Raw genomic sequence first — 20,415 nt, forward strand, 5'->3', positions numbered from 1 at the left:
TGATTTCGCCTATTATTTGTACATTGGTAGGCCCAGGTACTATTCATATGAAATCAAGGTTTATTTGGCTAAATATTGTTTCGTTTCAAAGAAATTTGAATATAACTGTAAACGGTATTTTTCGTCGTAATAACCTTGAAAATTGCCAACTTTCACGAAGTTATTGAGTCATTTAGTCCATTGTTTTAAGGTGTCTTCACTGATATCCAGTTAATCTAAAGCTATTTCAGTCCACTGATTCCCAAAACAGCTTGCTAACGCTGCTCACAAAAAAATATATGATTTTTTAAAGAAGCACACCAACATCCTTCTCGAATTTGGTGCAATGGCTGGTCAAAACAACATGTCAGAAATGCCCGCGGTATGCGACGAATCACACCAGAAAACCTTTTGGTATTCTTTAAAAGGATAGTTTTAACTATCTACAAGCTTATATGTTTGGGATCTTTCGTACTTTTTTGACAAATACTTCTTAAAGTGAGCACAATTCCGCCTTCCGCCATCTTGGAATGTCTTACATTATCGAAACAGGCGAAACGGAAGTCACAGTTACGGCATCGAACGGTACATATTTTTTCACTTCTTTTGACTAAAGAATCTCCCATAAGCTTTAAGATCTACCAAATTTACCTGTAATCAAGTCCAATGTCAACAAAAAGCAGCAAGAAACGCACCATACTTCGGCGTGTCTACAATCGTAGTCTGCAAAGACTAAAAGTGACTCCGTGCTGTGACTCGGGCAACGTTTGGACTTTGACGCGCTTCACTGAGTCTCACTTGTGTACCCTTCGCTTGAGCTTTCAATACTCATCCGTTTCAATTTTCGTTTTGATACGTCTCATTCCATGGGCACTTTTAACTCTCCATCCCGCATCTCGTATAACAATATTCCATTTGTCACGCAATATGTGTGACAAGTGAACCGGAAATGAAATTCTCCTCAAACTCCTTTTCGGCATTTTAAGAAACTTTCCTGACTTAACAAAGTGAATCCTTCACTAAAACGGTCTAAATCAGAGGCTGCAATTTTTAAATTAAATTTATGTGGGTAAATTAAATGATCTCAACTTTAACTATAATCACACATATATCTACAAATATCAAACCGAAACTAATGCCATTATTTTTTTAGAAATGACGGAGAAAATGCATGCCTTTGAAAATCTGCTGATTTTCACATATCAATCCTTCGTTAAAAGAAAAAGTTAGGGTAACTAACTTCTTTTTCGTCACCAGAGCTGCTATCAGTTTTTTTGGCTGGTTAAAAACCACGCAATCTGCTAATATGTACAAAGCCTCTGCTGAAAAACAAAATTGGTTCGCAATTCTTTGCCTTATCTTGTATTTGTTCTTGTTGTTCATTGTTCAGAAGCAAGGAAATTCCGGTTAAACGAGTGGGCATTAAAAGTACAGTCTCTTTATCTGAGCTGTGAACTTATGCATCAATTGCAGCTGCGTACAGTCCCCGCGGGCTGACCTCCGAAGTGGTCCGGGGTTGGCTATTGGCCGACCTCCGGGCAAGGCAAAATTTGCTAATGCCCTACCCCCGGGACCGACAAGGGGGAAAATATCCCAGTGGCCCGCAGGAAGGGGGGGGGGGGACTAGGTGCAGCTGGAATTGATTGATGCATTAGGGCATTGCATTTTGCCTGACCCGTGTTCCCTGAAAACTTAAGTTATAATCACGTATTATAGCAACCTCGTTCCCAGGGTTCTCTCCCACCCGATAGGAGAGAACCCTGGGAACGAGGTTGGTGTTATAACAGGATACAAGCTTACAATTTCTTAGCCCGATTGTTCTACTCGATTACACTCGAGCACAAGAGCACTCCTTAACGACCTGTGTAATACGACTTATAAGTGGCTTTTTTCGTTTCTCCGTGATATCATCCACGTTTAAGCCAATATCTTCACAAATGTCCCTTAGCACTGCAACTGTTAAGGTAGATAATTTCTTTGTATGAACCAAACTGCAAATGTTACGGGAAAGGGCGACAATGGGGTGACGTAAAGCAATTTCTTCGCTGACAACCTCCCTTAGGTGCGAATGTAAGGCCTCTGCCTCGACTGCACACTGCTCTTCGTCTTCACTTCCACTTTCTTCGTTCGATGTTGCTGACGTTTTTCGAATCCTTGCTGCCAGTCTTGAGAAGAATCCTGCCACCTGCTGTGGCGAAAGAATATCCTTTCCACTGAAAATACGAGCAGCCTTTTCGTCCCTCACTCCTCGCATTTCTTGCGATACCTGTTGTGGATCTGCCTTTTTACCACACTCCTTCCCGATGAGAAACTGTTCTGTGAGGAACTTTCTTTGTTCTTCTGTAGAATGGGTTCTACTCCTTGTTGTTTTAAGAGCCCATCCCATCTCAAGTGTGGAGTGTAGTTTATCAACTGAGATTTTTGATGCCGCGTGGAAACCAAAAGTTGGAACTTTCGTTTGCTCTCCAATTATTCTCGCAGCGTATCCTTTTCTGGCTTTGTCAAACAGTGTTTCTTTTTCTAGCGCGCGCTTGTGCTTTCCTTCGTCTAAATGTGCTTGCAAACTTGAGGACCGCTGGAATGTCTGAATACACCCGTCTTCTGGGCAGGTAAAAAGGCCGCTTACTTCCTTTTTCTCTTTTTCTACATCCATGTCTTGTCCTGCTGTCTCTTGCTGGTCAGGACTACTCAGCCGTTGTTCGGACAAAGATTTTTGCTGCACTTCCTTCCTAGGATTGATTTTTCTAAAGCTTGACTGCTGAGAGCGGGTATCAGGAGGCTTCAAAACTTCAAGTGGAGCAGGAAAGATACCATCGGTTTGAATGTCCTTCCATGGTACCAGCTTTCCAGGCCCGCTGTTATAAGCCTTCCATGTTGTGATACCATTTGGACATAACTGGAAGTTATTAAGCGTACTAATTCCGTCCCATTTGACCGGGTTTTTGCCAGCAGATAGTTCGGGAGGCTTCACATACTTCACAATAACGCCAGGAATACCGCCATTTGATTCAATGGCTTCTTTCATCTGCGCAGCGTTGTTCACATCGTGCCCCTCGTTTAAGTACACATTGATATGTCCTTTAATTGTTGCGGCCTGGCGGTCGGCTTCTCCCTTGCCCCCTTGTGGATCTGAAAAGTCGAACCTCTCCACCTTGACATCAGAAAGACTGTTCAACCTGCTTCCTACAATTGTTGACCCACAATGATAACATCCTGCGTTGTCCTGTTTGCAATACACTTTTTGCAGTTGTGGCCGACGCTCCTTTAACATCTCGATAACATCTTGTAAAATGGTGGTTACTGCAACGCTATCCTGAGGGCAACTCTGAAACAGGTGGACAAAAGTGAGCGTCTCAAGCAGGGCATTTGCTTCTGATCTTGTAAAAGCCACTGTGATGTGCCATGGAATACCACGTTTGGCGAACCAGTCACACTGTGATTCGCGAAACTTTCGCGGTAAGAATTTCATCGCCCAGTCCATAACTAATAATGCTGAACTCCGAAATATGACATCTAACACGTCATGTTTTGCTTGATCCTGGTTAACTGTTCGGAGTTGGTGAGCTTTCCATGCCAAAATGTCCTTTTCAGCTTGAGCCACTAAACAGATACTGTCATCTCTTTCTTCTTCAGATTGAAGTTCTGCACACGCTTCTTTTATGGTAGACAGCACCCCGGTTAATTTATTGCATTCGTAGCAGACCTCATCGTGGTTATGGTTACACTTTCCTTGAAAACAACTATTTTTAGGATCACTTAGGGAAAACGTTAAACAGTGATCGGCAACTTCTGATTCCATGTAACGTGCACCTAAAATGTGAAAGATTATTATCGTCGTCATCATCATAGTTATCACTATCATCATAATTTTTACTATGATTTTTCGTTATTAATATCAGCTGCTTTAGGGTAAAATCTTTTAAAAGTGGTAAAAGAAGTTTGAAACTTATTAAAGCTTGTCCGAACCGCTTAAAGGGCGCAAATTGAAGATAGCTTCCGCTTAATCGATGTTTCGAGGTTTAGCCTCAATACTAGTTAGTAAAATGCAGCCAGAGAAAGTTGACTTTCATGTTTATGACCAATTCGCTTAAATTTAGCATCAATCCAGCCAAAGTACAAAGTTAATAATCTACTAAAAGAATAACCAAATATTAAGATAGCCTTACCTTGTAATCAGACCGCAGATATTGTTTGGCAGACCGAAGTGTTTGTTTCATTTCCTTGGCCCAGGCTTGTGACTTTGCTTGATCTGCTACCTTGTCTACAATCTCGCTAAGATCTTCGATTGCCTTACTGCCTTGTGCAGAGAAGTTATCCAAGCCCTGCAGAGAGGTGCGCACTGACGCAGAGCAAACGTCTAGTACTCGGAGTTGTGTGCGCTTGCTCATCGGAGTGAAATTGGTCTCTGTACAAAACTGAAAATACTGTTGTGTTATCCGTTCTGGTATTAGCATCCGTACGACATTAGGTGTTTTAATCACCTCCCCTGTTGAAAGTTTCAGCATCTTTTCTCCAAATGGCATGTCTTGTACAATATGAGAACTTGTAATAAAGTCGAGAAAATGATCAACTTTGGCGAAATCAACCTTCATACGCCTAGTGATATCAGTAGGTACGATCGCACCTCTACCATGTAACAGTCTATGATGCCGCGCGATGTTAAATCTGTAAGGCGTCACCCCAGGAATGTAATGCGTCAGTTCCTTAAGCGATAGTTGTAAAATTTCTTCTTCGGCTTGTGTTCTCTCAGATGGTAAGCTTTCACCTAATGTGGTCAATAATTTATCACTTTGTCCTGGAGCAATTACTTCAAGAACCTCTTGAACACTTTGTTTTGCTTTACGGCTGTACCTTCTCTTTGTGCGCTCGTTAGCACTTTCCCATGGAACGGACAACTTATGTCGAACAGGGCTAACATCACGAGAGGCTAAAAAATCGTTTAACTTTTTTAAAGGCTCTTTTGCCGCATCTACTTGGCTTCTATGCGGTGTGTTCTCAAAATCAGAACCTTCCAAATCCGATTCTGGGATGAATATACTCTCTCTTCTTTCATCAACATGAATTACTTGGGTTGCTGCAGTTTCTGCCTAAAATTTCACAAAATTTGAAAAAAAAAATTAAAAAGTCTGAAGTAAGACCCCAAAATACTTCTTCTTCCAATTTCTTTGTTGTCAGTACAAACATAAAACACTTTGAACGTACTCAAAATTGGATTCAAACTAGCTGCGTACGGTTTCTAATATTACAAGGAAAGATCTTTGTAGTTTGTAGACATAAATCATAGAATGTCTTACTTACTTACTTACTTACTTACTTACTTACTTACTTACTTACTTACTTACCAGAGTAAGCTCACCTAGATGCTCTGTAAGTTCGTCAAAATCTGATTGTGGCAGACTGCTTTCAGGGGTATTTGCTTGTTTCGTCAGGTTCTTTCGACACTTAGTACAAACCGCTAAAAAAAATATAAAAAATTACAAAAATGTTAACCCACTCTTTTTATATTTTCTCACCCGCACTTGCATTTCTGATTTCTTGCTACACCATTTATCATTTTTACACACGCCCCTCTCTCATCGTTTTCTTTTTCGACCTTGGTTCAGCGTATCGCTCGGCTGTAATTCTTACTTTGCGAACCACAAAAGAAGAAAAAAAACACATCAAAAAACCGCCAGCTACGTAGACTATATGCGAGGCTACCCTTCGAAATCGGTAATGCGCAGCTTGGCTCCTTTCCAGAAATGGCGCCGAAATCACAGTTCTGAGTGTGAACAAAAGCCCTATCCTGGGTTTGGTTTTCTTGCCGGAACAAAGATATCTTGCATAATGTGAACATAGGGTTAAAGGCCTGTTTATGTGAAGTGAGCCAGCCCGATTAGCCCAGCTTGCCTGCTTTATCCGGCTGGCTCGGCTTATACCCTGTGTCCTTATAAAATTTTTGCTATGTTTATATGAGAGACCAGGCTGACGAGATACTGGTTGCCTTGAGGAGAGATTTCTGCAAGTGGGTCTTTCCGGCTTCATATATTAACAAAACGGAAATTTTAAAGGGAACCAAGGTATTAGCCGAACCATTCCAATAAAACGGGCAAGGCCAAGCTAACTGAACTGACTCACCATTTTATCGACGGCAGAGATATGTTTGATGTGTTATATGACGTCATACGTTATAAACAAATGTGTTACTCCCTCAAGTATTACAAAAGAAGAAGGATTATATTTACCTGAACCAACTGGAATGAATTCACCAGTGGCTTCCAATATGTACTTCGACTGAGCCAAGCTACAACCCCACTCGGCATTTTTCTTGGATTCTTCACTGTGTCCAGAGAGTTTGCCTGGAACACTGCATACCCGCTTAGACCTTCGCCACCCAATACCCAAACTAACGCGGTGCAGCGGACAGATAGTCATGTCGTGGATATTTTCTGGCGTTTGGAAACAACCACTGCGGGCTAGAATAAGCTCAATTTCCATTTCGCAGCCACTGAATTGAAGCTGTTTTTTGTGGCTCGATATATTCTTTGAGCATGATACCAAGGGTACGATTTTACACGACGCAGTCTTTGACTTTGGATCAGCCCCGCATTCTCCACCGACCAAAAGTGAGAAGGTACACGCCATCGCTCAATATTGTAAGTCAACGTTTACGTTTAACGATTAACTCGGCGCCATTTTACTTCCTTGAGAAATTTACGGTGAAAATTAGTTTTATGGAGAGAGACTTGTAGACTGAAACAATGATAACACAATACTGGTTGTAAGTACGCCAAAGTAATTCAATTATCAAGTGCTGCAAACGTAAATATATTTTTGATGCATCTTGTTTATGCCAGTCTCAATCCCAATTTTCATTTTAAGGGACTTTACGCCAGTCCAAATCAAAGTTTTCTCAGTTTTGAAGGGATCTTTAGCCATAGACGGATTTTTTATTGTTTCAGTTTAAATGCCGTGTTGACAACCGCGAAGTCGCGATGTACTATTTACACAGGTGTTCTGTATTTGCATAATGGCTTCGTGCGGTCCAAAAAAAAAAGAGTTCGTGAAGTCCTTTCCTCTAAAGGAAACGGAATATATAGCGGAGGATTTCAAAGCGGAAATCGCTCATACGTTGTTCGACGTTATGTGAAGTCTTATAACGGTGTCAAAGGTCGGTGCGTGACGTGTTGGAAATCAATGTCACGATATCATGCATGGAGTCTCAATCCTATAAGCCACTGCCAAACTGCCGTTAACTTTAAAAATAACGTAAGGGCAGCGACTTAGTGATATATCAAGCTAAATCTCACTTGCACTTATAATTTTAGACTCAATTAATCCAAAAGTAATACGATTTTTGTACGGTACTTTCTCGCAGTTTCAATATAGCAGTCATCGAAAAATCTTGCAAATTAGCAATCTTCGGGGCAGTCGTATCGAAAAACTAAAAAAGATCCCAAAGAAATGAAAATGAAACATAAAACATCTATCCTTAAACTGTAGAGAAAGCTTAGTCTGAGGATATATTTTGGCGTACCGACCAGATTTTTAGGCAAGTCTTTTATGTCACTTTAGAGCTATTCAGAAAAGGCAACGAAGTGCCTTCCGCGAAAAGTTCTCTACGAGTCATATGAAATAAATTATCAGTCATCATAGACAATATTTAATTGACCAAGGGACAAGCTATTTATTCATAGTAAGAAATCATTTATAGGCTTTACCCCGCAAACTTGAAAGAGTCACGAATATAGTAAAATTTCGGTTCATCAAAGAGGTCATTTTGGTGCAAAACGGACCCAACCGATTTTATTTAATTCCCCTTATGAACACAAAAATTAGACAAAACTAACCCTATTTTGTTAACTACGATACAATACTCTATCAATGTAAAAAGTATCAGCGAAAACGAATTTTGAGCTGTGTCCGTGATTTTGGGATTATCTCCGATTCTTACTGACATTGACTCTTAAGCCCTCAAATCAACACATTCAAATTCTCCTTACTTAAGCTAGTGTCTATACATTTCGTATCATTAACTAGTAGGAAGATTAGTTCTTCAAACAAGACAATTCGTCTGCCTGATCAATGGCTCGTACCCGTATTACCGGAAAGAAGAAGCTGGTCACTGGCATAAAAATAGTGTGGCTGGGCTGGGCTGGGCGGTGCTTTAATAAATGGATGTGTCAGGTATAAATTAGGATTTTTTCAGGTGATATTTGGTGAGGTGTTTTACTTCCTTGTTCTGTTGCATATTGTAGGTGGTGATTAGGCTTTGAGAGTGATCTTTGAAATTTAATCTTTGACTCAGAAGAGGTGAAAAAGGGTTTATGTAAGCAATATATATAGTCTAGCATTCCATACCTATAGGTATAAAACCCTAATTTCTAACTGACACAGCAATTCAAAGCACAGTCAATCTGCCACATGTCAAACAGGACATGGTAAGTCACTGTTAAAAACATGCTGTAAGTTGATCAAAAAACCATGATTGTCCAGTGACAATGACTCGTGTTCTCAAATTGTTAAATATCAATCACTCTTGTTCATTCGCTAATAGCTATCTTAAAATTATAGCTAAAGCATGCGTGGAGATTAAGTTTATATTTTTGTAATTGCACTTTTTGCTATATGTTGATATTCATTTTGGGGGTAATATAATATTTAAGATGTTGATTTCTATACAAGACTCCGCTAATATATAACTAGCAACGTATTGTTTGTAATAATAATTAAAATTGTTATTATTGTGGTAAAGACATGATTGAAACATTAAAAGATATATAAATGTGCTGACATTTGCAATATTTCAAGAGTCATAACTTGCATTTTAATCATAATTGGGATTTATCAATATAGTTGATGCACATTACCCATTTTATCTGTGATATTTATCCAGAAGGGAAATATAGAAAATTCCCAAAACCAAACAGCGGGTATCAAACTGTTCAATTCCCAGAATCGATATAAAATTCCAATATTGGGAATAGCAACTTGGAATATATAATTCCCAAATTTTGTGTTTGGGAATTGTCTCACTTTCACAAATTAGGGATTTTCTTGGGAATTCTGAGAATTCCCAACAGAATTCCCAAACTGGGAATCTGGTATTTTTTTTCCTGTGCTACTGGAGGGATATGGATATTAAATGGAATCAAACACAACCATGCTATGCTATTCATGCTATGTTCCAAATGTGATTAATTTTTGTGCCTCAATAGCTCAAAGCTAGGGATGCACGTTTAATCTCAACTATATGTTATTGCTGTTACTTGACCCATTCATGACTGAAAAGAAATTCTATTCCAGGTCAACAGTGTCTCTAATTCTCTAATGAGGGAGTGTTGCAAGTTTACCAATCCAGCACATAATTTCAAAATTTTTTTAGTGTAACATCTCAGGTATGGTGGAATAAAGGTTAGAATCTTAAAATCTTTTAAACGTGCATTTGCTCTTTCCACATGAGTTCTGCACCGTGCAATAGTCTTTGTTAGCTTAATTGCACTCTCGTTGAATTTCCCATTATATGAAAATGGGGGAATGTTAACAGACACACCAGTGGGAACCACATCAGCTATCAAAAAGCCTTTGTCAGTAAGTATCAGATCTCCAGATTTTCTACAACGGATTTATCCGATGTTGAGCCTGGAAACAGTTGACCAACATGAGTGATAACAGCATTTGGTGCAACTCCAATAAGTGTTTTGAAGGAGTTCATTCCCCTGTATGTTGAGTAAGTCAATTTCTGATCACTCATTAAACCTGGCGCTGCAATTTCTACATCAGTGCAGTCGATGAACATTTTGCAATGCTTAAACAGTGAAAAAGATTCTGGCATAGAGGTTCTGTTCTTCTCTCTTGATGGCACAGATTTTAAGCAGTCTTCATATAGTAGTTTGTATAGTACATGAACAAATGTAAGTGTTATATTACTGAATGTTGCAGTGCTACAGTGAAAGAACTCACCCAAGAGTAGGTTTGTGTAGTTCTGTCGTAATTTCATGACAGTTATAAAAACTTGATCTTCTAACAGGATCCTTTCAACCTTCCAGCCATAGAAATAATTTATTTCTGCTGAGAACCCCCTAACATAGTTCACAACAATTGAAAATATTTGCTTGTTTGGTAGACCTGTTTCCATACATATTACTTCATCTGTCAAGGCCATTACCGAATACATTTCTCTTTGATATTGCTCATGTGACTTTCTGTCCTCCAATTTCTTTCTCAGGTTTTCCACTTCGACTACAAGAAGGACATTTTGTGCAGAGGCATTGTTGGTTTCACACTTAGAGGCTTCATCACTTGATGAGCACGAATCGTTAAGTTGCTTCATTAATACCAGAAACCAGCACCAAGTCACTGTTATCTTCTGAAGTTGACTTCTTCGTCTTAGCTAGTTTTGGCGTACGTGTCTCAGAATTTGGACAGTTTATCAGCATTTCGTTTTCTTTTCGGTCTTGTCTATTAAAACAGATTTATTATTTCGAACGAACATTAATACACATTAAAAGCCGCTATTGTAAAGAGTAATTAAAGCTTAACTAGAACAATAGGAAGAATTCAATGAGTCAAAGTTCACTACGAACCGTGTTCCTAGTGTGTTGGACCTAAACTTAAGAGTTTTTTCCACCAATTGAACTTACTAGGTTCTTTTGGAAACCTGAAAATTTTACATGTTTCTCTTTCTGATTGATTACAATCTGGAGCAAAACATTGAACCATCTTGGCCTTATCCTTGTTGCATTACCCGAAGAGAGATGCCATATTGATCCTTTGTTTAGAACCGGCCAAAATGCTTCCATGGTAATGTGACGTCAATGCTTCGGTACTCTATTCCCAAGATTTTGACAGGATCGTGCATCCACTGAAACAGAGTGGAGCTATTCTTAGACCATTTTCCCAACCACACTGCTTTTGTTTTTTTTGACATTGAGCTGCAACCCTGAAATGCCTCCGAAGTTATTTATGGTAACAAAGGCATTTTCTACAGAGGTTACATCAACACAAAATAAATTAGTATCATCCGCAAATTGGCTAATTTTAACTTCATTTCCAAATAAATTGATTCCTTTAACAAGATTGTTTTGACGAATTTTAGCAGCTAAAATTTCAACACCGAGAACAAAGAGATATGGCGAGAGTGGACATCCCTGTCTTACTCCTCTCGATGGTTTAAACCATTTGGTTGCGAAGCCATTGCTTAAAACTGCTGTTTGTATATTTGCATAAAAAACGCTAATCCATCTTTTAACTGTACATGTTTCATGATTCATTACTCACTACTAAGTTTTAAATTTTCTGTTAATTGAAAGAGATAGCTGATAAGAAGTTTGACCTTATATCTGTTATCACAGTTATCAACAGAAGCCAGGGTCTGGTTGGATTAAATATGGCCTGAATATCAGCCATCTCCTCTCCAGATGATTGGTGAGAGACAGGAAACAAGTAAGGTGAGGTTTTGTCTTAAGTATACAGGGAAGGCCCCTTGTTTAGCAAGCATATTTTTGTAGCCTCTTTATCAATTGAATAGTTATAAAAATGATTGAGTGACAGTGCTCTGTTGCTTATAAACACAGCTTGGCCCAGGCATCCAGTAGCCACTTTCTTTAAATTAAAGCTAACTTTTAGTAAAACCCATGGCATCAACGGCAACTTCCATCGGCGTATCCACGAGTTAACGATAGTGTCACCTTTTCATTTTCAATACAGTTTTGTGGTGTTTCGTAATAACTTAGCTTCTCTTTCAAAACCTGGACCTTCGAGAAGACTGGCCCCTGAAGATGAGCTTTTGTTGGCGTTAACCAGGTTCAAGTGGGGATGCTGGAACAGCACCTTGCAGTTCGAAATCCCAGTCAGAAATTGAACCACCCTCTAGAGTTGAGACATAAGTTAATGACACCATCACCACTAATACCAATTAGGGCTTTCGGTGTATTGTGGTTCTTGTATGTGGAGAACTAGGTAGGCGATTGAGCTTCTCTGTTTTTTGGTTGCTGGATGTAAATTTTAGTAGCATCAACGATGCATCTCAAATTTGGGCAGAATTCCTTTACCTTATCTGGTAAGTTAACTAGAGCTTGCTGTCTTGAAGGCCAGATATTCGCTTCTTGGGAGGGGGGACGGGCTATTGAGCACATTAAAAATTACTATGGTCTCTCTTGTACATATGTGTGAATGGCATTTGAAAGTTGTCCACTGTGATCTCTAACCTTTTGTAGAAATGCTGGCTATATGTTTGAAAAATAAAATTCAGTTAGCTTTGGCAAAGAGGGGTCATGCCATGTATCGTCAAAGTATATTTGTGCTACATGTACTCCTTGATATTTAAGAGTTAGACCAGTCATTAACACAAAGTCATTCCACTTCGAACCAGAAACTCCACATTGGCCTTGCACTCGATGGTGGTATAAATGATTTGCATCTAGTCTCAGATTTCCCTCACATTTGGTCAAACAAAATGATTTCTTTTTTCCAGATTCAGGCTCTTTTTTAGCTAAATATGTTTGTAGAAGTATCATTTCCTTTCCAGATTCAAAACATTTAATTTCAATACCACCAAATGGAGGGTTGCTCGTGGGATCACAAACAATCCTGCCTTGTGACGCACCAAGCCAATAGTATTTTAGGTTGATAACCAATCCACATGGAAAGACCTTGATTCCAGGGTGGCCATGTGTCTCTTGATATTCCACATAACATTTTCCACAGCATCTTCACTGTCACGTCCATTGTTCAAAGAACTGACAGTTAGATTAGTGTGGGATCTAGTAAGTCTTCCAACTAGTTTTTTGTACAGTCTTTTTTTTCCTCTTAAGAACAGTACCAAAATTAGAGGCAGTAAGTCTGCACTGCCTGAGCTTGAACCATTCACCAGTATTCTGGCTGGTTTCGTGTTGAGGATTCAGTTTCAAAGGCTTTTCCAACGGTAACCCTCACTGTACTGTCAATAAAATCTTTGTCTTCCTCAGACAAATTGCTCGGAAGTAGAATTTCTTGTACAGTTGTATCAACGTGAGGACGCTTTGTGGCATATTTTCAGGGGAACCAACATTTTCAACTGGTGTGCTGGAATCAAAATAAGCAAAAGCCACTGGAGAGGGTAACAATGGATTTGGAGGGGTTAATACTATAAAATCTTTTGGTGCCACTTGAAGGGTGGAGGAATTAGCAGCAGAAATGCTGTATGCCTGGGGTGGGGTCAATGCAAATGCAGTAGAATTTAGTGACCTTGCCGGGGGTGGGGTGGTAACATGGAAATGGGTGGCACAGACACAGATGGTCTAATGTGTGTTGGTAGGGGAGATTGAAGAGGTGCAACTGAGGGGATGTTTGTTGAAATGTTTGTTCTTGATTGTGACAGGGAAGGGGATGGAAGATGTGTGGATGAGACTGCAGGGGAGAGATTACAGACGGGTCATTGACGGCTGAGATAATACTGTTACAGGAGCTAGCCGATCAGAAGTAACTCCCTCCCAATTCCAAGTTTAGAACTTTCAGAAAACCACATCTTGTAGACATTTTCTTGCACAGCTCTTGAAGTTTCACAGTTGGATGGGCTTGCTTGTGGCAATATTTAGGCGGAATTACATTATACACCTGTGGATAAGGCTTGGGAATTTTTTTTTTAACCTTACGGTGGTCCGCTCGCTCGAATGAAATCTAAAAGATGTTACAAGGAGCGAGAAAATCTCCTTATGGGATTACATGACAAGGGGCCTTTTCCGGAAGAAATAATGGACATAATAGATGACTTTAAGAAGTCCAAAATGCCAACATGGGCGAAATTGCGTGCAGTGCTAATAAAAATTGCCAAATCAGAATTCGGAATGAAGCCATACCTTCCCCTTCTCAAGTTGAGAGAGAACATGGGAGAGTTTTTGAGTAACCTGGAAAAAGAGGAGTTAGATGCCCTTTATGAAATGTGCTGCCCCACCCCAGCAAAGAGTTGCTCATCACCTCAACACACTCCTGAACGATCCTCAGGAGCAGAAGGCCTGGGCGCTTTGACGTGCGGACATTGTTTTTTGATGCTCTGGCCTTAAATGATTTGATATTGTGTTAGTTGGATCCGCCCTCCATTGCTAAATATTATATCGACTAACAAAGGGAATCAATGTCTGTTGAAGATGGTGGGAAGTTCCAAGAAAAGACAACCAGAAAGCAGCCCTAGGCCGATGAAGATCTAGTTTTAGGCGGCCATTGTTGTGATCCTTTGGTCGAGTTGTCAGTTGTCAGTGAAATTGAGTTGATTAGGCTGTGACTGATAGAATTAGATGACGAAATAAGAAGTTTAAAGAAGCGATAGATGACACAGCTAATCACAACCTGAAAACTATCCAAGTTTATACCGGCTCCAGTATGGAGGCTAACCAAAAAGAGCTGGAGTCTCTTAAGGGAGCAAATTTAAAACCCCACAACATCAGGATAGAAGCAAAGTAGGAGGGAAAATATAAAGTTCTTTCGAATTCCGGAATCACAAGGTGAGTCAAATGATATAACCAAAAAGATTTAGTTCGCACAGTGATGGAGGAGAAGATGGAAATCCCAAAGTAAGATGTTGGCAGTTTTCTGTTTGAGCAAGTGTATCAAATTCCAACTCGAAGAGACCGATTACACACTTCCAGACCAAGACCCATAATTGCGAAATTCAGCTTTTATCAGGACAAAGATTATATGTGGTCTTTTGTTAAAAATCTTAAGGGGACTAAGATTGGTGTTGCAAATGATTATCTAAAGGAATAGACAAGATACACGAAACTCTATATACTGTTCTCAAAGGGGCAAAGCAAGGCAAGCAAACAACATTCTTTAAGGTAGGCACAGATCTATAGAGGTGAAGAGACCAGCAATCTACCTCATTATGGTTTAATTGTGAACAGCGATGCGGCAGCTGGAGGGTCGCATCTCTAAAACACGCAATAATGACTGATTCTGTTTGTGTACATGCTGTAGTTTTAGCTGCAGTAGTTTCGACCTCAGTGTGTTTTATGTTAGCCGTGTTGTTTAATAGAATCATATCGGAAAACATTTTAAAATGCGATGGTACTGAAGGTGTTTCTATTTCGTTTATTTTATGTTTCATTTTGAGTGTTCTGATGGTTTATGTTCTTGCTAAGTTATACATCTTATTGGAGGAAGGATCGATATGGGTACATTTTGTCTATTTATTAATTTATTTTTGCTCTGCATGGAGTCAGTCTTTTGCAATCTCACTTGCATGCATATCATGAGAATGAGATGGATCTTGAAACATTTAAATTAGTGTCCTTGAATGTAAGGGGCATCAGTAATTTTTGCAAAAGGCATCAGATCTTCACCTGGTGCCCTAACAAAAATGCGGATTTTACTTTCTTGCATTCAAATGAGGTTTCAGAAATACAATGGAAAAATGAATGGGGTGTGGAGATGATAATGGCGCATGGCAGTCCAAACTCTCGTAGGGTGGCAATTTTTTCACTAAAGGTGTTGATAATACCCTTTGGTCTAAAATTCTAGATCCCTTAGGATGTTTCATAATTCTCAAAGTAGAAATTAAAGGTAAAAATTATCTTCTAATCAATATACCGTAAATGCTCGAATTAGCGCCCAGCTTCAAATAAGTACCCCCCTTCAAATTAGCGCCCCCCTCTCGCCTTTGAAAATTAAATAAGCCCCCCGGGCACTAATTCGAGCATTTATGGTATACGCTCCCAACAAAGATAAATGTATTGTTAATTTATTTAAAAGTTTTGCAGTCCACTCTGAAACATGAAAATCTGGATGAGGAAGAAAACATTATTATGGCCGGGGACTTTAATTGTCCACTAAATCCAGCCTTTGATAAGCAAGGAGGGATAACAATACCACAAAAATCCGTTGTGGGGAGTATTCATTGTATTCAGGAAGAAATCGATCTTGTGGATATCTGGGGAATAAAAAACTTGGATATGAAAAATTTTACATGGAGCCCAATTCTCGAGCCATTTTCTGCCATTTAGATACCTACAGGATTTAGTTACATCGACAGATATAGTCCCAGCAATTAAAACACATCACGCAGCAATTTCTTTTCAGCTGAGTAACGGTGAAAATTCAATAAGGGGAAACGGTTCTTGGAAAATGAATACTTCCATCTTGGATGTGGATGAGTATCTTAAGGATTTAGCAATGCTGATACCAGTTTGGGTAAATGAGGGCTAAAATGAGTTGACTGATAATCAAAGTATTTGGGATTGGATTAAACCTTTGACCCCCAAGCGTGCATACATGCGCACTCCCAAATATGGTGTACATTTTAGCCCTGAAAAAGCGCTTCAGGACCCAATTTAGTTCCCAGACCTCTCAAATCAGATCATAACGTCGTCTTTCAAAATGGCGGCAAATTGAAGCGATTTGCGACTTTTCTCCCAGCCAGGTTTTTTTAAGTGTTCCACGACGAGTTGCAACTTTGTTGATTGGGGATTTAAAAATTTACAACCTTTTATGACAATATGGATGAAATTCACTGTAGTATCCTATTCAGAGGTGGGAAGACATCGACAAAGAAGACAGCGACTTGCCTGAGTCTGAAAATTCCCAATATCAGCCTTTCGCCGACCTTTCTAGTGAAAACAAGTAGATGTCAAATTCTCAAAATCGTGTAGCTGCTCCGAGTCACAAATGAGTGCCACAACGGCGTGAAAAAGTTCCAGAAATCAACTGCGGACAAATGGATGAAATTGCTTTTCAAAAATGTATGGTTATCTATACCTAGCAGTACAGATACAGCCTATATAAATTCTTGCGATGTCTATTGGACAAACCTAAATAAATAAATAAATATATTTGCTATTTTGTGGGAAGAAACGCATTTAACAGCAACTCTATACTAGTGGAAACAAGTCTGCAGAGCATTTGCAAATACTTGATACCTTTTTGAGAGATTTGAACATCCCCATAATTACGCAGGAGCAAAAGCAACCATGCGAAGGAGAAATTACTGTTGAAGAATGTGCCAGGCTCCTGACAAGTTTTCAGAACAATGAAGCCCCTGGAAATGATGTCATTCCAACTGAATTCTATAGAAGACTCTGGCCGTTAATCTATGATCCTAAATCTGTGAATGAATGTTGTAAAAAAGGCGAAATGTCAAACTCACACAAGCAACCTGTTATTTCGCTTATTGAAAGAAAAAAAGGGAAAGACCGCTCGCTCTTAGAAAATTTGGGTCCAATTTCCCCTGTCAATGTTGATGCAAAAATTATGTCGAAGGTCATTCATTGCTAGTAGGATTAAGTGCATCATGCCTAATATTATTCATGATAACCCGACTGGTTTTGCCATGGATCCTTACATCAGCGAGAAAATGCGATCGATCTTTGATATAATAGATTTCACAGTGATTTATTAATTTTGAAAAGGCATTTGACAGCTTAGAATGGAACTTCCTTCTCAAATGTCAAAAATTTTTAATTTTGGACCTGAACTCATCCTCTGGGTTAAGGCATTTTACTAAAACATACAAAGCTGCATTATAAACGACGGGTTTATTTCTGACCACTTTTTCCTAGAACAGGGAGTTAGACAGGGTAATCCACTCTCCCCATATCTATTTGTCACAGCTGTCGAAACCTTGGCAATTGCGGTCAGGGAAAATGCAGCAATTAAAGGAGTTACCATAGCAAAAGAGGAAACGAAAATACTCCAGTATGCAGATGACACGACAGCAACCCTTTTTGATATAAACTCTGCCAGCGCGGTTTTCAACCTTCTTGATAATGCTACATCAGTGTCTGGTTTGAAAGTAAATCCCACCAAAACTGATGGTATGAGGATTGGTTCCTCAAGATAAACAAATCAAAACCAATAAAATCACTAGATGTATTCTACTCCTGACCAAAAATTGTTGCACAAAAATATTATTGAAAAACTTGATAGTATTAAGAAGTCGATCAATATTTGGTCCTTTGGCTTTGATTAGTCCAAAGATCATTTATGTTTTTTCGTTACTTCCAACCCCTGTTGAAGTCATCAAAGCTTTAAATCAGTTGTTATTCAAGTTTTTAACGAAGGAAGTTGACAAAGTAACAAGACTGTCCGTAATAAAGGACTATGAGAAGGGTGGTTTAAAAATGATGGATTTGGAATGTTTGATCAAATCCTTACGGTTAGCTTGGTTGAGAAGTATTTTTGGCATATATAACAGAGCTTGGAAGTGTTATTTGTTTAACTTATTGGAGAGATTTGGCGGTCCATTAATTTTCTACTGCAATTACGATATTAAAGACTACTCAATCTCTTCTCCATTTTATTGTGTGTTATTACAGTGGCAGCCAGATTTCCGGCAAGAAATCGCCGCCAGACATGATTGGAAAAATATATTATGGAACAATAAAGAAATTAGATAGTCAGTTGCTTGTTAAAGCATTTTATAAGAAAAATGAAAAGTAATGCTGTTCGATGTTTCAATGTTTCAAACATCATTATCAAGAAGAAATGAAGAAAACGTTTGATCTCAGGGTTGCTAAGAGTTGAGTTTGAATAAATGTAATCTCATTTTATAGCATTCCTGCATGCTTGATTTTTATGCAAATAAGTTAGCAGAATACCTTTGCAGGAATTGAATCCGATTGCATGTTTAGCGAAAGATGACATTGCAGTGACAAAGCCTGATAAAGGCAATGGTGTTGTAATTATGGATAAATCTGATTACACAACATCTACCAAAGGAAGCGTCCATCAACGACAAGACCAAATTTGTTCCTTGTAGTTTAGAACGCCAAAAGACCAGGGGCTGTAAACCTAAACATTACCACCCTCTTTTGGCAAAGAAACAGCAGTTGAACTCTGTTATCCACAAGATCCTACCAAAACAGATGGCAGATTCCCTTTCACCAAAAGGGTCGAGATTAGCACATCTATATGGCCTACCTAAGACCCATAAGAAGGTCTTATCTACGAGTCCAATCCTGTCTGCCACCGGAACTTATAATTTCCAGCTTATGAAGTGCCTTGACGAGAAGCTTAAACCAATTTCACTCAAACAACTACACAGTGGATGATGTCTTCCAATTTGCCGACGAAATTCAACATAAGTGTGTCAATGAGGATGATGTCCTTGTTTCATACGATGTTACAGCACTCTTTTACAAACATCCCTGTCGATGAAGCCATTCAGATCTTGGCAGACAAAGCTTTCAACAACAATTGGTTTAACAACACTTACCATTCCTAACTTGAGAAAGAAGACCTTGTTAAGCCACTAGAAGTGTCTATAAATCACCAACTTTTTCAGTGTGATGGCGAATTACACGAACAAATGGATGGCGTCGCCATGGGCTCCCCTCTCCGGCCTCTAGTCGCAAACACTTTCATGTGTTCACTAGAAGAAAAACTCCGAGGGGAAGGTGAAATTCCCAGTTTTTACAAGCACTTTGTCAACAATTCTTCCGGGATTATGCCAAACACCGCACAGGTGTATGCTTTCCTTAACGTTCTAAACTCAAAACATCCCGCCCTTAACTTCACCATGGAACTGGCTACTAACAAGAAACTTCCCTTCCTTGGCATGAACATCCTCAAAAATGGCGCCAAACTGGAAACCAGTGTCTACAAGAAGCCAACTAATACCGGGCTTCTTCTTCAGTTTGACAGTCATGTCGACCAACGCTACAAAAAAGGCCAACTAAAAACTATACTGAATAGGGCCTAAAGATTATCATCGAACCGGAATTTTTTCACTGAGGAATGTGAGGCCTTAAAGATGGCATTCTCAAACCTTCGTTACCCTCCTACGTTGATTGACCCCACTATCAACAACTTGATAACCAGTTGTGTAGCGGACAATGTGCAAAGTGACACAATGGACAAAAGTAACGACAGCCTTCCCAAGGTCATGTTCTCCCTTCATTCCGTTGACCAGAAAACTATGGAGAACACAAGGAGACAGTTACAAAGTCTTAGCTCCAAAATCGGTGTCCCTCTGAAACCTGTTTTCAGTACTTTGAAAGTCTGCAAGATTCTCAAGACTAGAGAGCCAAAACTGAAGATTGTTAACGAACAATGCGTGGTATATCGCTACAAATGTGGTCTATGTGAGATGGACTATGTCGGTTTTACAAATCGACACCTCTATCAACGCATTAATGAACATACAAGCTCAAGATCTTCGATTGGGAAACACATGAAACAGCATGGTGTCGAGAAATCAACCATCGCCGACAATTTTTCGGTCTTCAAAAACTGCCGCAAGAAATTTGACTGCCTGTTACGCCGCAATGTAATAATCGCCACAAAATGTAATAAGAATCGCCGCAAAATGTAATAAAGTATTCAGTGCAAAATGGAAGAACTTTTCTGACGCAAAATGTAATAACTCACAAATGACGTGAATGGTCTTTTGATATCAGTATTACGATTCAGTGTACAATCACCTATGCATAAATTGAATAACAGGTGTACAGGTTTTATTCTCAACTGTTAAATGTTTCAGATCAGGGG

The 20,415-nt window shown here is 39.3% G+C and overlaps 3 pseudogenes; 1 reads left to right on the forward strand and 2 right to left on the reverse strand.

Moving 5' to 3' along the window:
* LOC146473150 (uncharacterized) lies at window positions 1-4,684 on the reverse strand (annotated as a pseudogene).
* Window positions 4,685-9,173: 4,489 nt separating this feature from the next.
* LOC146473151 (uncharacterized) lies at window positions 9,174-10,380 on the reverse strand (annotated as a pseudogene).
* An 8,854-nt stretch (window positions 10,381-19,234) lies between these two features.
* Window positions 19,235-20,415, forward strand: part of LOC146473152 (uncharacterized) — a 489,085-nt pseudogene continuing 487,904 nt past the window's right edge.

The sequence above is a fragment of the Pavona decussata genome, unplaced genomic scaffold (assembly GCF_977016875.1).
Source record: "Pavona decussata unplaced genomic scaffold, jaPavDecu1.1 SCAFFOLD_95, whole genome shotgun sequence".
NCBI classification, from domain to species: domain Eukaryota; kingdom Metazoa; phylum Cnidaria; class Anthozoa; order Scleractinia; family Agariciidae; genus Pavona; species Pavona decussata.